We start from the raw sequence: 14,342 nt of genomic DNA on the forward strand, positions 1-14,342 counted from the left end.
CAAGGCCCTCCCCCTCAGGGCAATTGGCTAGATGGTGCCTACGACTGCAGGACTTTGACTTTCAAGTTGTCCACAGACCAGGCTCTGCAAATTTAGTTCCAGATGGCCTTTCACCGAACCCTGCCAGTGATCCCTTCGAGCCTGTAGACCTGTTGCCATCATACGCCACTATTGGCTCTTTGAACCTCAGACGTCAACCACTGTTAATATTAGAGGACAAGCAACAGCTTAAGTCGCTCCAGCAGGGCGACCAGGTAATCGCATCACTGTTCACGGAACTGGAGAGCGGATCCTGTGTGGACTGAACAGATTTTTGCATTCAGGACGGTTTGGTTTACTTCATGGACAAGGGGGCTTCCTGCCGGCTACATCCTCTTAAGGCCCTACGTTTCTATGTGCCTGGAATCCTGCGAGGTACTTTACTGAGATACTTTCATGACCACCCAATGGGGGGCCACCTGGGCATTACCAAAACCCTTGGGCACTTACAGAGGCGAGTCTACTGGCCAGGTATGAGGGGTGATGTCAAGAGGTATGTCCAGTCCTGCGTGACCTGCCAGTTGTCCAAGCCAGCTGCTCAGAAGCCTGGAGGCTCTCTGAAACCAGTAGTCGCTACATATCCATGGGAGTTTGCTGGTGTTGATTTCATGGGTCCCCTCCCCAGATCTGGCCGTGGGAATGAATACATTTTAGTTTTCATCGACTATTACACCAAGTGGGTTGAAATCTGTCCAGTTCGAGAGGCTACAGCAGCGACTGCGGCCCGCAAGTTTGCCTCTGAGGTGTTTGCGAGACATGGCACTCCTGCGCCCCTGGTCTCTGACAGGGGTGTTCAGTTTGTGAGTGACTTCTCTGAGGTGGTTGTTGCTGCCATGGGCTCAGACCACAGGCTGACTACAGCCTACCACCCCCAGTCTAACCAGACGGAACGAGTGAACCGTACTATTAAGACTGCAATCCGTGCTTATGTGGGGTGAAAACACAGAGACTGGGACCTCAACTTGCCACTGATCTCCTTTGCGTTGAGAACAGCTCCACACCAGAGTACGGAAGATACCCCAGCTTTTCTTTTGTATGGCAGAGACCTGAATACACCCCTTGATTTGTGGTTGTTACCAAGTCCTCAATACATGGCTGATTCTGTAGCGGACTACAAGGTGGAGCTCACTTCAGCCCTGAGGGAGGCATATGATCATGTGAGGGAGTCCCTAGCGGCGAGCCAGTCCACACAGAAAAAACATTATGATAAGAATCGGCGTGCCAACTCGTTCCATGTCGGTGACTGAAAGCCCATCCTCGGTCAGATGCCTCGGCAGGTTTCTCGGCCAAGCTTGCCCCAGTCTGTAAAGGCCCATACACGATTACCAAAATTTTGTCTGAGCTGAATTACAAGCTGTTCAGGGTGGTGGATGGAGCTGATGGTGATGTTCACCATGTTTCTAACTTACTTCCATTTTTTACTTGGGACGACAAGGAGGATCTGGAGTGTATGCCCCAACAGTTGGCTGAGACCAATTTGCAGGAGCAAGAGGTCTATGTCCCTGATGAGCAGGAAGTATATGACTTTGATATCTTGTTTAAGGAGCCAGACGTCCATAACCAGTTGGCGGCTGCTCCGACCATGGAGACACAGACTCCCTCGGTCAATAGTCCTGTGGTCACGTCCCCTGTAAACTTTTTCTCACCCCACACTGACACTCACCTCCAGCACCCACAACCTGTGCACATTCAGACACATCCGTATTCTCTTCGCAATGGGTATGCTGGTGATTCTCGCCTCACATACACACAGCCCCTTCATACGGAAATACACTCATACTCGCAACACCCTACTCATTCCACACAACCTGCCCACACAGCACACCTATACTTCCTCCATCCTAGGCGCACACCAAGGGTTACCAGTAGATGGGATGTTAACAGGTGGACAAACCCTTATTTTGCTTCACAATTTGAGTATTGAAATGTTTCATTATGTTATTTTTGTCATTCTGGGGTCTTATGTTTTGTTTGCGAAAGAAAATGTGTTTTCTTTGGCTGGTTTAGAGACTAGCATGTATTGAAATGTCTGAAAGGGTTATGGCTGCAATGTGCACTACTTGTTCTTGAGATACTGTTCAGACCTGTGTGTTTCAAGCCTTTATTGTAATATCTTCTGTTTCAGTTTCTGCTTCAACAGTGTGAAGTTAGTGGGGGAAGAAAAAAAATGGATGCTGTTCTGGCTGTGAAATTTTGGGCTATGGTTATAAGCTGTGCAACTGTCTTTAATTTCTTTTATGTGCCACTGCTTGTCGCTGTTATACAGTAATGTGATACAGTGAAGGGGTAAATGTTTTATTTTCATTGTGGTCTGAGGACAGCCCTTGTTATATGTGGGGGGGATATGTAATGATGACATATTATTGTGGAGACTGAGGGGTTGTCGCCCCCCCCAGCCCCCTCTCTCTCTCGCGCGCGCGCCAGCTGTTATACTTGTTCGTGTACACATTTGTGCCCCGCACGTTTTGGAGTTTAATGTTTATTTTATCGTGAAGAGAGCTGTGTGAAGTATAAGTCACCCATAGTTGCCTACAAGATATTAAACAAAGCTTCCATTCTTCTGTGTCTGTCTGGATTTATACAACTTTTTTTCCCCAGAATACTTGTGAGGATCTAGGCTAACTCCTTGGCCAGATCATTACATAGTCCATCACAAGGCACCCCAAGCAGGACTTGAACCCCAGACCCACGAAAGAGCAGGACAAGGTCCAACCCACTGTGCCACTACACCCCCCGCGTGCGCATTCTAGAAAGTAACAATTGTAAGCCAGTGTGTAACAAGTAATAATGATATTGTTGGTAAATGGCATCTTGGATCAGTCTCCCCCTTGCCATTTGTGCTTCAGCCAAGAACACACCAGCAGAAACAGGAGACCGGCCACCAGGAGAGGACCATCTTTTACGCTGCTGCCCACAGTGCAAGCCACCCTATGCAAGAGTGGTGCTAGCTGGGTCAGTGTCAACAGGATGGAGGAACCCTGCCTTTGTTTGATGGCCCTGTGGAGCAGAAAGGACCAGCAGTGGTTGCTGAGGTAACAGAGCAGTTGTTTGAGTCAGTAAAAGATGGCCTGGATGTGAGGGGTCTAGAATGATTTTGCTAGCCCTTTTACTGACTCTGGACAAGTGCAGTTCTTGGAGAGCTGGGGGGGATGTGCCGATGATTCTTCCAGCAGTCCGAACTATCTGCTGTAGTCTTCTGATGTCTGACTTCGTAGCTGAGCCGAACCAGACAGTTATAGAGGTGCAGAGGACAAACTCAATGACTGCGGAGTAGAATTCCATCAGTAGCTCCTGTGGCAGGTTGAACTTCCTCAGCTGGCGAAGGAAGTACAACCTCTGCTGGGCCTTCTTCACAATGGAGTCTATGTGGGGCTCCCACTTCAGGTCCTGTGAGATGGTGCTGCCCAGGAACCTGAATGACTCCACTGTTGCCACAGTGCTGTTCATGATGGTGAGTGGGGAGAATGCTGAGGTGTTTCTCCTAAAGTCCACGATCATCTCCACTGTTTTGAGCGTGTTCAGCTCCAGGTTGTTACGACTGCACCAGACAGCCAGCTCTTGGACCTCCTGTCTGTAAGCAGACTCGTCACCATTCCGGATGAGGCCAATGAGTGTGGTGTCGTCTGTAAACTTCAGGAGTTTGACAGAGGGGTCTTTAGCGGTGCAGTCGTTGGTGTACAGGGAGAAGAGCAGTGGGGAGAGCACACATCCCTGGGGGGCACCAGTACTGATCATAAGAGTATTGGATGAGAATTTTCCCAGCCTCACTATCTGCTGCCTGTCTGTCAGGAAGTTGGTGATCCACCGACAGATGGATGTGGGCACAGAGAGTTGGGTTAATTTGGACAGGAGAAGGTGTGGGATGATGGTGTTGAAGGCTGAGCTGAAGTCCACGAACAGGATTCTCGCATAAGTCTCTGGTTTGTCCAGATGTTGCAGGATGTAGTGCAGTCCCATGTTGACTGCATCATCCACAGACTTGTTTGCTCAGTAAGCAAACTGCTGGGGGTCGAGCAAGGGTCCAGTGATGTCCTTCAGGTAGTCCAACACCAGTTTTTCAAGTGACTTCATGACCACAGATGTTAAGGCGACAGGTCTGTAGTTATTAAGTCCTGTGATTTTGGGTTTCTTTGGGATGGGGATGATGGTGGAGCGTTTGAAGCAGGAAGGAACTTCGCACATCTCCAGTGATCTGTTGAAGATCTTTGTGAAGAGAGGGGCCAGCTGGTCAGCACAGGTTTTTAGGCAGGCCGGTGAGACACTGTCTGGGCCTGGTGCTTTCCTTGTCTTCTGTTTGACGAAGACCCGACGCACCTCCTCTTCACAGATCAAAGGTTCAGGAGGGGGGAAGGTGGGGGTTACGGGAGGTGTTATTTGATTCGTGGAGAGAGGGTCTGAATGGGTGTGGGATGTAAGACAGGGTTTATCAAACCTGCAATAAAACTCATTCAAATCGTCAGCCAGTTGTTGAGTTGACGTGGTGCTGGGGGATGGTGTCTTGTAATGTGTGATGTCTTTCAGGCCTTTCCACACTGATGCAGGATCGTTGGCTGAAAACTGTTTCTTCAGCTTTTCAGAGTATTTTCTCTTAGCCACTTTGATCTCCTTTGCCAGTGTGTTTTTGGCCTGTTTATACAAGACTCCGTCCCTGTTCTTGTAGGCATCTTCTTTGGCCTGACGAAGCTGTCTGTGTTTTGCAGTGAACCACGGTTTGTCATTGTTGTATGTTAAACGAGTCCTGGTAGGGATGCACATATCCTCACAGAAACTGATATATGATGTTACAGAGTCTGTTAGCTCATCCCGATTGGTAGCAGCAGCCTCAAAAACACTCCAATAGGTGCACTCGAAGCAGGCTTGTAAGTCCTGCTCTGCTTCCCCAGTCCATCTTTTAACAGTCCTTATTACAGGTTTAGCTGATTTCAGGTTCTGCCTGTAGGTTGGTATAAGATGAACCAGGCAGTGATCAGAGAGCCCCAAAGCTGCCCGTGGAACAGAGTGATATGCATCCTTTACTGTGGTGTAGCAGTGGTCCAGTATATTACTGTCTCTGGTGTATGTAATATGCTGACATGTAATATGCTGTCTGTATTTTGATAGTTCACAGGAGAGATTTGCTTTATTCAAGTCCCCGAGAATGATTATAACAGAGTCCGGGTGTTGTTGCTCTGTGTCTGTGATCTGGTCGCCCAGGTGTTGCAGCGCTGTGTTCACGCACGCTTGCGGTGGAATGTAAACACTTACGAGGATGAACGAGGAAAACTCCCGCGGCGAGTAGAAAGGCTTGCAGTTGATGAAGAGCGCTTCCAGGTCGGGACAGTACATCTTCTTCAACGCTGTTACATTTGTACACCACCTTTCGTTGATGTAGAAGTATGTCCCACTGCCACATGATTTCCCCGCTGATTCCGCGTCGCGATCCGCTCTGAACAGCTGGAAGCCCGGCAGATGTAGCGCACTGTCCGGGATGGCTTCATTCAGCCAGGTTTCCGTGAAACACAGAGCAGCAGAGTTTAAAAAGTCCTTGTTTCTTTGGGACAGGAGGAAAAGTTCGTCCATTTTGTTGGGTAAGGAGCGGAGGTTCGCCAGATGGATACTAGGCAGCGCTGTTCTAAAGCCGCGCTTTCGGAGCTTGACTAGTGCGCTGGCTCGGTTTCCACACTTGCGCGTCTTGGAGTGCTTGAGCAGCGCCGCTACACCTCCGACTACAACGTCCAGCAAAATGTCAGAATAGTCGAAAACCGGTAAAATGTTGGGTGGTGTGTATTGCTGAACTTTTAGCAGTTCTTCCCTGGTAAAACTGATTGTCGGAGTATACTCCGAACTAAAGACAGGGCAAACTAACAAAAACAGTAAAACAACTGTGGAGCTCCACACCGAGGCGGCCGTGGATGGCTAGAGCCAACCTTTCCTATGACATCAGAAAAGCAAAGGTCCAGTGCCAACAGAAAATCAACTACTTCATGGATAACAGGGACACAAGGCGCTTATGATGAGATATTCACGCTACCACAGGTTACAATCCACCACCACAGACCTGTGAGAATGATGCCTCCCTCCCAGATGTGCTCAACAACTTCTTCTCATTTTGAAAGAACAAGCAACATGCAGGCGTGCAAGTTCCCTCCACTCTTGAATGACCAGGTACTGTATGTGACAGCAACCAGTGTAAGGAAGACCCTATCCAAAATCAACTCTCGAAAAGCTGCTGGTCCTGACAAGATACCTGGATGGGCAATTAGACACTGTGCTGAGCAGCTGGCAGATGTCCTCACAGACATCTGTAACGTCTCACTAGTACAAGCACTTGTCCCTACATGCTTCAAGACCACAATCATCATACTGGGGCCAAAGCAGTCTTGTGTGTCCTGCCTGAATGACGACTGCCCTGTTGCATTGATGCCCATCATCATGAAGTGCTTTGAAAGGTTAGTCATGCAGCATATCAAGTATAACTTCACCGTCACACTCAACCCACTTCAGTTTGCATACTTGTAGAAATCGCTCCAACATGTCATGGTCGGGTCTTGAAGGCAGCGGCGGACCCAAGTGCAGAGCGGTAATCGTGTTGTCTTCAGGGAAATCCAAGAGAGGAGGTCAGAGAACGGGCAAAGGGTCTTCGAGGTGCGAACGTCGTAACAGGGAAGATCCAAAAGGCGAGGTCAGTACACAGGCAAGAGGTCGATGATCAGAAAGAGGCAGGAGATCGGGGAAACAAGGGACGGGTTCGGGGAAGGCGTTCGGGAACAGGAAATGGCTAGAGAAGGCCGCTAATGAGGAGGCGGATCAAGGTTCCGCATCAGCTGCTGGTCTGACGCAGCCTTTTATGCTGTAGTCTGCGTTGCGTCCCAGGTGTTCCGTGTCGGCCCGGAGGTGTGGGCGTGGCACAACAAGACGCAATAACATCAACCCTCCACCCAGCCCTGTCACACCTGGAGGAAAAAGACTCTTATATGAGAATACTATTCATTGATTTCAGCTCAGCGTTTAACATGATTGGCCCAGAGCACCTAATAAAAAGCTGAGCCACCTGGGCTTCAAAACCTCTCTGTGCAACTGAGTGCTCAACTTACTGACTGGAAGTCCACAGTCAGTCAAAATCGGCAGACACATCACCAGAACCATCATACTGAACACAGATGCCCTGCAGGGTTGTGTGCTCAGCCCGCTTCTGTTCTGTTGCAACACATGCCTCCAACCGCATCATCAAATTTGCTGAAATTGATTAAATTTCTTTGATGAAGCAGCATACAGAGAGGAAGTGAACAAACTGGCTTCCTGGTGCAAAATCAGTAACCTTTCCCTAAATATAGGAAAAATAAGAGATCACTGTCGAATTCAGAAAGGCTTATGCTGCTCAACCCCCCACCTACCATCAAGGGCACTACTGTGAAGACAGTGAACAGCTCAAAGTTCTTAGGAGCGTGCATTGTTGAAGATCTCACCTGGTCCTCATATACATCAGCCCTCATCAAAAGAGCCCAGCAGTGCTTCCACTTCCTCCAGTAACTGAATAAGGCAAGTCTCCCTCCACTCGTCCTCACTGCCTTCTAAAGAGGAACCATAGAGAGTGTATTTATCCACTGCATCACTGCCTGGTATGGGAACTGCAAGGTCTCTAATCACACAGATAGTGAACATTGCAGGAAGCATCATCGACGCCCCTCTCCCCTCCATACAGGGCATATACCACATACAGTGCACCCAAAGCCCTCACCATCACATCTGACCCCACCCACCCCCCTCACAGGCTCTTTGTTATCCTGCCATCTGGAAGGAGATACCAAAATATGTGGACCTCCTCCTCCAGATGTGCAACAGCTTCTTCCCTCAGGCTATAAGAATCCTCAACAGTACGAATCCCCAGGATCATCCATATACCCATCTCCTGACATAGTTGATTTCCCACACATGTAAAAGAAAGTCTGCACTAGTTACCTGAACAAAACACATGTCACTTTGTACAGGACACATGTCATTTTAAGCAAATAACTATGTACTTATAATAGTTATTTAATCGTTTAACAGTTATTTTATTTAATAGTCTCCTGTGTCTAATGTCTGTTGTATTTATCTTTCTTTTTTTTTTTTTAACTAACAGCACTATATGTTCTATGTGGGACGGAGGTCCAAAGAGAAACAAAATTTCATTCTCCTGTATGCATAACTCATATATAGACAGAATGATAATAAAGTTGACTTTGACTGAAAAATTGTTTTTAAGCTCTCATGTTTTTCACTGTCTGTGTTTGAGATACAAAAAAAAGATTTCCAAAAAAATACCCTTTTCAGTTTAATTTGGGGTATTTGCCAAGTAACATTGACGAGTTAGATGGTGACTGCCTCCCAGTTATTTTGGTCAGATGAGAAGATTTTACACCTGCGTCCTACTGGGAGAGTAAAACGAGAAGGACGCTTTCTAGTGGGGGGAGGGGGGGGGGGGGGGTGGTGTAACAGTGTTTACAGCTGGCCTTCTTTTCAGTTTCAGACATGAATATAAAGAATTGCACATGTTCATTGAATTAATTTCTCCAGAACGTGTAATTTAACAGGGGTTTGCGAAGAGTATGTATTTTATTATATATTACTTTAAAGTATAGTCTAACTTTTTAAGTATAAAGTATTTTTACCTTGTATAACAACATTTAAAATGTTCATAGAAACTTTCCTGTGAATAAATCAAGGGACTATTTTATTAAGCTAATTATGCAGATGACAAAGTTCAATGCAGCCCGCATCTGGCGGACAAAAGATATTTATTTGGAGTGTGTTCTGTCTGCTGCGTTGTACTGGACAGGCAGGTTTTGATAATGCATGGTTGGAAGTGGTTGGAAGGATGGAAGCATCAGACATTTCTGCACGTACAGTGCTGAAAGGTTGGAAGCATGAGACATTTCTGCACACATTGCTGTCTGCCTGTCAGACATCTCTGCATGGATGTCTGATCACCACCTTCAGCTCAACCTCTCCAAAACAGAGATTCTTCATCTCCCAGCTGGCCTGTCTTCTTGTCACGATCTATCAATCAAACTGGACAACTCATTCATTTTGCCTACCTCCTCAGCAAAGAGTCTGGGAGTGATGATTGACTCAAATCTATCTTTCTCTCAGCACATCGAAGCCACAACCCAGACCTGCAGATACACCCTGCATAATATCCGGAGGATCGTTTCTTACCTCACAACTGATTCTACCCAACTATTTGTCCAGGCCATGGTAACATCCCATCTGGACTACTGCAACTCTCCCTTGTGTGGCCTTCCCGCTACACAGCCGCTACTCCTGTATTGTATTGTAAGTAAATGTTTGTTTGTGTACCTTGAAAAAAAAAAAAAAAATGTAGGAAGGGGATCAGGAATTATCTATTTTGAGTTTCATGCACCTACTAGTGTGATGAACATTGGAATACTGGTGGTGCATATTGGAAAGAAACAAACTTTACTTATGAATCACATGTCTGCAACTATGTCTCCCTTTCTCCTAATGTAATGCACAAATTGTATTTCTGTCATGCCCACGTCCTCACAACATGCAGACGCACCTGTGGCAGATCAAGGAGACGGAGCATAAAAGGACAGCACCAGACTGCCCACCTCGCGGAACCTCGTCAAGCAAACCGCACATCCACGCCTCTCTCCTCTCTCCTCTCCCCTCTCCCCTCTCTCCCTGTGTCCTCCTCTCTATGATTTCCCGGTGTCCTGAACTTTGGCTTTGTATTCTGTACTATGGCTTTGGATTATCCCTCCTGCTTCTATGTTAGCTCCTCGGTGACCCCTGCTTGTTATTTGATGTTTCTTTTAGCCTGCCCCTTATCGGATTTACCTGCAAAATAAACGGTGCACCCGAACTTGGGTCTGTTGCCTCCTTGCAAACATGACAAATTCTCTGAGATGTACGTTGCTTTGGAGGAAAGTGTCTGCTAAATGAATGGATGTAAATGTAAATCTTACACAATATTTTTAAAAATTATATGGTCTTTTCTCAGAAGATTGCCAGTTCGAGTCTCACCTATTGCTGAAGTATCCTTAAGCAAGGTATTTGCCCTAAAATTACCCAGCTAGATAAAGGGTCAATTGTAAGTCATGTTGGAGAAATGCGTCAGTGAAAAGAATAAATATAATAAAAACGCTGATGATACAAAAAAAAAAAAAAAAAAAAAAAACTCTTAAACATACATATTCTCTGTATCCAATCTTTAAATGGCAGTACACAAACGGAAATGGTGTTCCGGTGTTCCTGGTGAATAAAAAAAACAGCAAGCATTGCAACATGTTTATCACAACTTAACAGGAAACTGGGGGAAATATGTTTTGATTTTGAGACATTTGATTTTAAAATTATTTTTAATTTTAATGTAGCTGGAATATATATTTGTAATACAACTCCCCTCGGTAGCACAGGTCGTTACAATATAAAGTCTTACAGTATATTTATTATAACTGTCCTTTCCAGTAAATAAATTAAGCTTTTGCTCTTTGTGAAAATAATAAACAGCATTGAAAGTGGCCAGAAGCTGACAAATGAATCTGAATTATTTCTTTCATATAAGGTCAGGGGTGGCATGGTGGCGCAGTGGGTTGGACCGGGTCCTGCTCTCTGGTGGGTCTGGGGCTCAAGTCCCGCTTGGGGTGCCTTGCGACGGACTGGTATCCCGTCCTGGGTGTGTCCCCTCCCTCTCCAGCCCTACCCCCTGTGTTGCCAGTTTAGGCTCTGGCTCCCCATGACTCTGAATGGGACAAGCGATTCAGACAGTGTGTGTGTGTGTGTGTGTGTGTGTGTGTGTGTGTGTGTGTGTGTGTGTGTGTGTGTGTGTGTGTGTGTGAGTGAGGTTAGGGGTGGCATGGTAGTGCCGAGGGCTTGGCCAGGTCCTGCTCTCTGGTGGGTCTGGGATTTGAGTCCTGCTTGGGTGCCTTGCGATGGACTGGCGTCCTGTCCTGGGTGTCTTCCCTCCCCCTCCGACCCTACGCCCTGCTTTGCTGGGTTAGGCTCCAGCTCGAGTGTGTGTGATATAAGGTTAAGATTGTGTAATTCTTAAGCATCTGAATAAGCACTAAAATTACATAAATACTGACAAGCAACACAGGTCTCCCAAAACTTGTACAAGATATTGAGTAATACCAGCACTATAAAACTATCTTCATTCATCAACAAATCAGACAAGTCAGGAAAATATTCAAACTGGAATGATACAGTACTTAAAGCATGGCATTTAGAAAGGAAACCTGAAACCTTTCTCATAGACTACCTGTTTTCTTCTGTAAGTGGTTCACAGCTGCTAACAATCAGACAAGCTTTCCAGTACTTTACTTGCAGAATTTACCTGAAAATCCTGTAGCAGATGACACTTGATGTCATTATGTCTTTCTGGCAGATGGCTTCCATCAAGACACTAACCAAGCAAAATGCAATGTTGCATTTTATGAAACTCCATGACAAGCACCAAACTGCAATGAAAAACAAAGGAAGACAGTGTGACCTAGGAGGAAAAAGAGTAGGCTTTGTGTTAGAACTGGACAATCTGCTTGATTCAAGAGCCCAAGATGTAGTCTTAGAAATGAAGCTTAACAGACTACTAAGCAAAGAGAAAAAAGATGAGGATATAAAGTTCTACACTGAGCAAAATACTGACACAAGTGGTCATATGTCTGGACATGACAAGATTTTTGAGACAAGAGCTTTTAGACAATTGGGAGATTGCTATAGAGACATGAACATGATAAGCTGTATTTCACAAAATGGAAAACCACAAATGAACAGTCCACAAATAAAAAGTGGGAGTAATAATCAAAGGCACAAAAGGGTTTAAAAAAAAAAAAACAAAAAAAAAAAAAACCTGAATTTTTAACTCACACAGATTTTCAGAACCGCTTGCCCCATACAGGGTCGTGGGGAACCGGAGCCTACCCGGCAACACAGGGCGTAAGGCCGGAGGGGGAGGGGACACACCCGGGAGGGACGCCACTCCGTCGCAAGGTACCCCAAGCGGGACTCGAACCCCAGACCCACCGGAGAGCAGGACCCGGTCCAAGCCACTGCGCCACTGCACCCCCTTGAATTTTTAACTCAAAAACAATATTTCATCCCATCAATCTTTTTTTTTTTTTGCCACTTAGTCCTTCTAGCACCGCGGTGGCAATAGGGAGAGCAGAGAAGCCCAGTCCTTTGCAACTTTCAGGCCAACACGAGGGACCTCTCCAGAACCTCTTTGAGGTCGACCAAAAGTCATTTTCCATGGCCTCTCCAAAGAAAACAATATTTTATTCCACAAATAGAAATGCCATGCATAAAAACTGAACAACACAAAGACATGGTATGTGGCAGTAGGATATTACGTTTTGGACCATTTTAGGCAATAATTATGGTATTGGATGGTTTTAAAACTTGTTATGCAATCTGGACTATGTGATGGTTGCCCGCAGGAAAAAGTCAACGGACTTAGGTGTAGAGCTCGAGTTCCTGGTTTTTATTGGTACTGAGGGATTAGGCAAAAGAATAGTCAAGGGACAAGCGAAGGTCAGGCGATTGGCAAACATCTTACACGGGGATAAACAGTACTCGTTGTCAGAAGAACAGGTAAAAGGTCAGGAAATCTAGGAAGCACAATACACAGGAAACAATCGATGGGAGGCAGTGGTTGCTCTTCTCAGAGGTTCCCCATGGAAGAATTGCCGGGGCTGCCTTTTATCTGTTGTCCCCTCAAGTGGCAGCAGGTGTCACAGATGGGTTGGCCACTGGGGGTACGACACTATGATTGTTTTTTCCCTTTTTTCTATATATGAATGAAAACTGGTCTACTGCAAAAGTTGACCTGCCCTTTGCTATTTACATGCAATTGATGCATGAATAAGTGACACTGCTAGGCCTAATTTATAACAGGATAGATTATTACATGTACAGAGCGGCTGCAGTAGGCCTACCACACCTTTTCGCAACAAAGACCCTTGAGGCAAAATTGCCCCTTTGCATACCCACACTTGAGAAATATGTTCTGTGTCACAAAATATAACTGTAGAAATGTATTAAAGTGCTATTGGATCACAAATACCCTGGACCCATCATACATGTCCCAAAGCAGTACGCATACCCCAGGTTGGGAACCAAAGACACAGAGTAGATAAGTGGATGAAGCATAATCTCTTTAGAAAAAGATATGTATCAGACTATTGCAAAATTTGTTAAAGGTAGCAGATCAAAAAATGTATGTCTACTAGTAGGAGAAATACTCTACCTGTAGCAGTCAGGGCTGACTTGATTGTGATCAGTCTTTGAATGGTGATCCTGAAGGTCGAGATGAACGCTTCTGCACATTCTGACACCTTAATGCACTGTTCATTTCTCTTTATGTAAACATTATAGTCATAAGAATATTTGTTCGGCGCAAAACCTGAGATTCTGCCCTTGGATGACATCTACTTAGGTTCTTGAAACACAAATGTCAATAAGTATGAGTCTTGTTCATCTTTTGTCTTCACTTCGTTCAGGTACTTCACTAACACTGCCCTTTCTTCATCTGAGGTCATAGAAAAATATGTGCACTTGCAATCTTCACCAACAGAATGTTCTGAAAGCTTACAAATTTTGTGTAATTCACCTTGTCTTCCTTTAAATTTCTGCTTCTTTGGTTTGTCAGTGAGCTCTGGTGTACTCTCAGTTCCATCAGTTTGTAAAAGTTGTAGCCCTGTAGTGCTACTAGGTTGCGTGTTTAATTTTGAAGGTTTAAATAAAGCTTCATTAATTGGAGTCCTAGTTTGGTTGAAGCCCTACCACCATTTGTTGGGACAGGTGCAACCTACACGTTGTGCTAGTTTTGCACGCACTGTGAGTTGATTGGGGGGTTCAGTTTGTTGCCGAACCAATGAGAGAACAGGGGGGATGGAACGAATGGGAAAAGTTTCGAGACTTTTCTAGAAGGGTCGAGAGAGAGGAGAGCGTGCGGAGGAGAGTGTGAGACGGAGGTGTTCGAAAGAGCGCTCCAGAGTGTCAGGAGGCGATATTTTTCTGGTTGCTGGACGAGTAACCAGGGAGAAAATATCGCTTCTCCGCAGCTGGATTGTGTTGGCGAGTTTAGTTTCTGCGGTGTCCTCGTCGTGGTCCGACGAGACGTCCAGTTAAACCGGCAAGTTTCAGGGTCAGCCCGGTCTCGTCGAACTGCTACGCCGGTGTGACGGAGGAGGACTGAGGAGAACCCGATAGCGCTTCATGCTACTGGTAACGCGCGAAGTTCCTCGGGCATCGCTGGAGTTTTCATCCGCCCCGAACGCGAGTGAACGGGGATAAGGTAAACTGCGAGTTTTTTTCCTCTT

The 14,342-nt window shown here is 46.0% G+C and overlaps 1 protein-coding gene across 1 annotated transcript in view; it reads left to right on the forward strand.

Moving 5' to 3' along the window:
- LOC108927489 (uncharacterized) overlaps nt 1-14,342 on the forward strand; it is a 129,740-nt gene that overhangs the window by 31,219 nt on the left and 84,179 nt on the right.

The sequence above is a fragment of the Scleropages formosus genome, chromosome 20 (genome assembly GCF_900964775.1).
Source record: "Scleropages formosus chromosome 20, fSclFor1.1, whole genome shotgun sequence".
Classification (NCBI taxonomy): Eukaryota; Metazoa; Chordata; class Actinopteri; order Osteoglossiformes; family Osteoglossidae; genus Scleropages; species Scleropages formosus.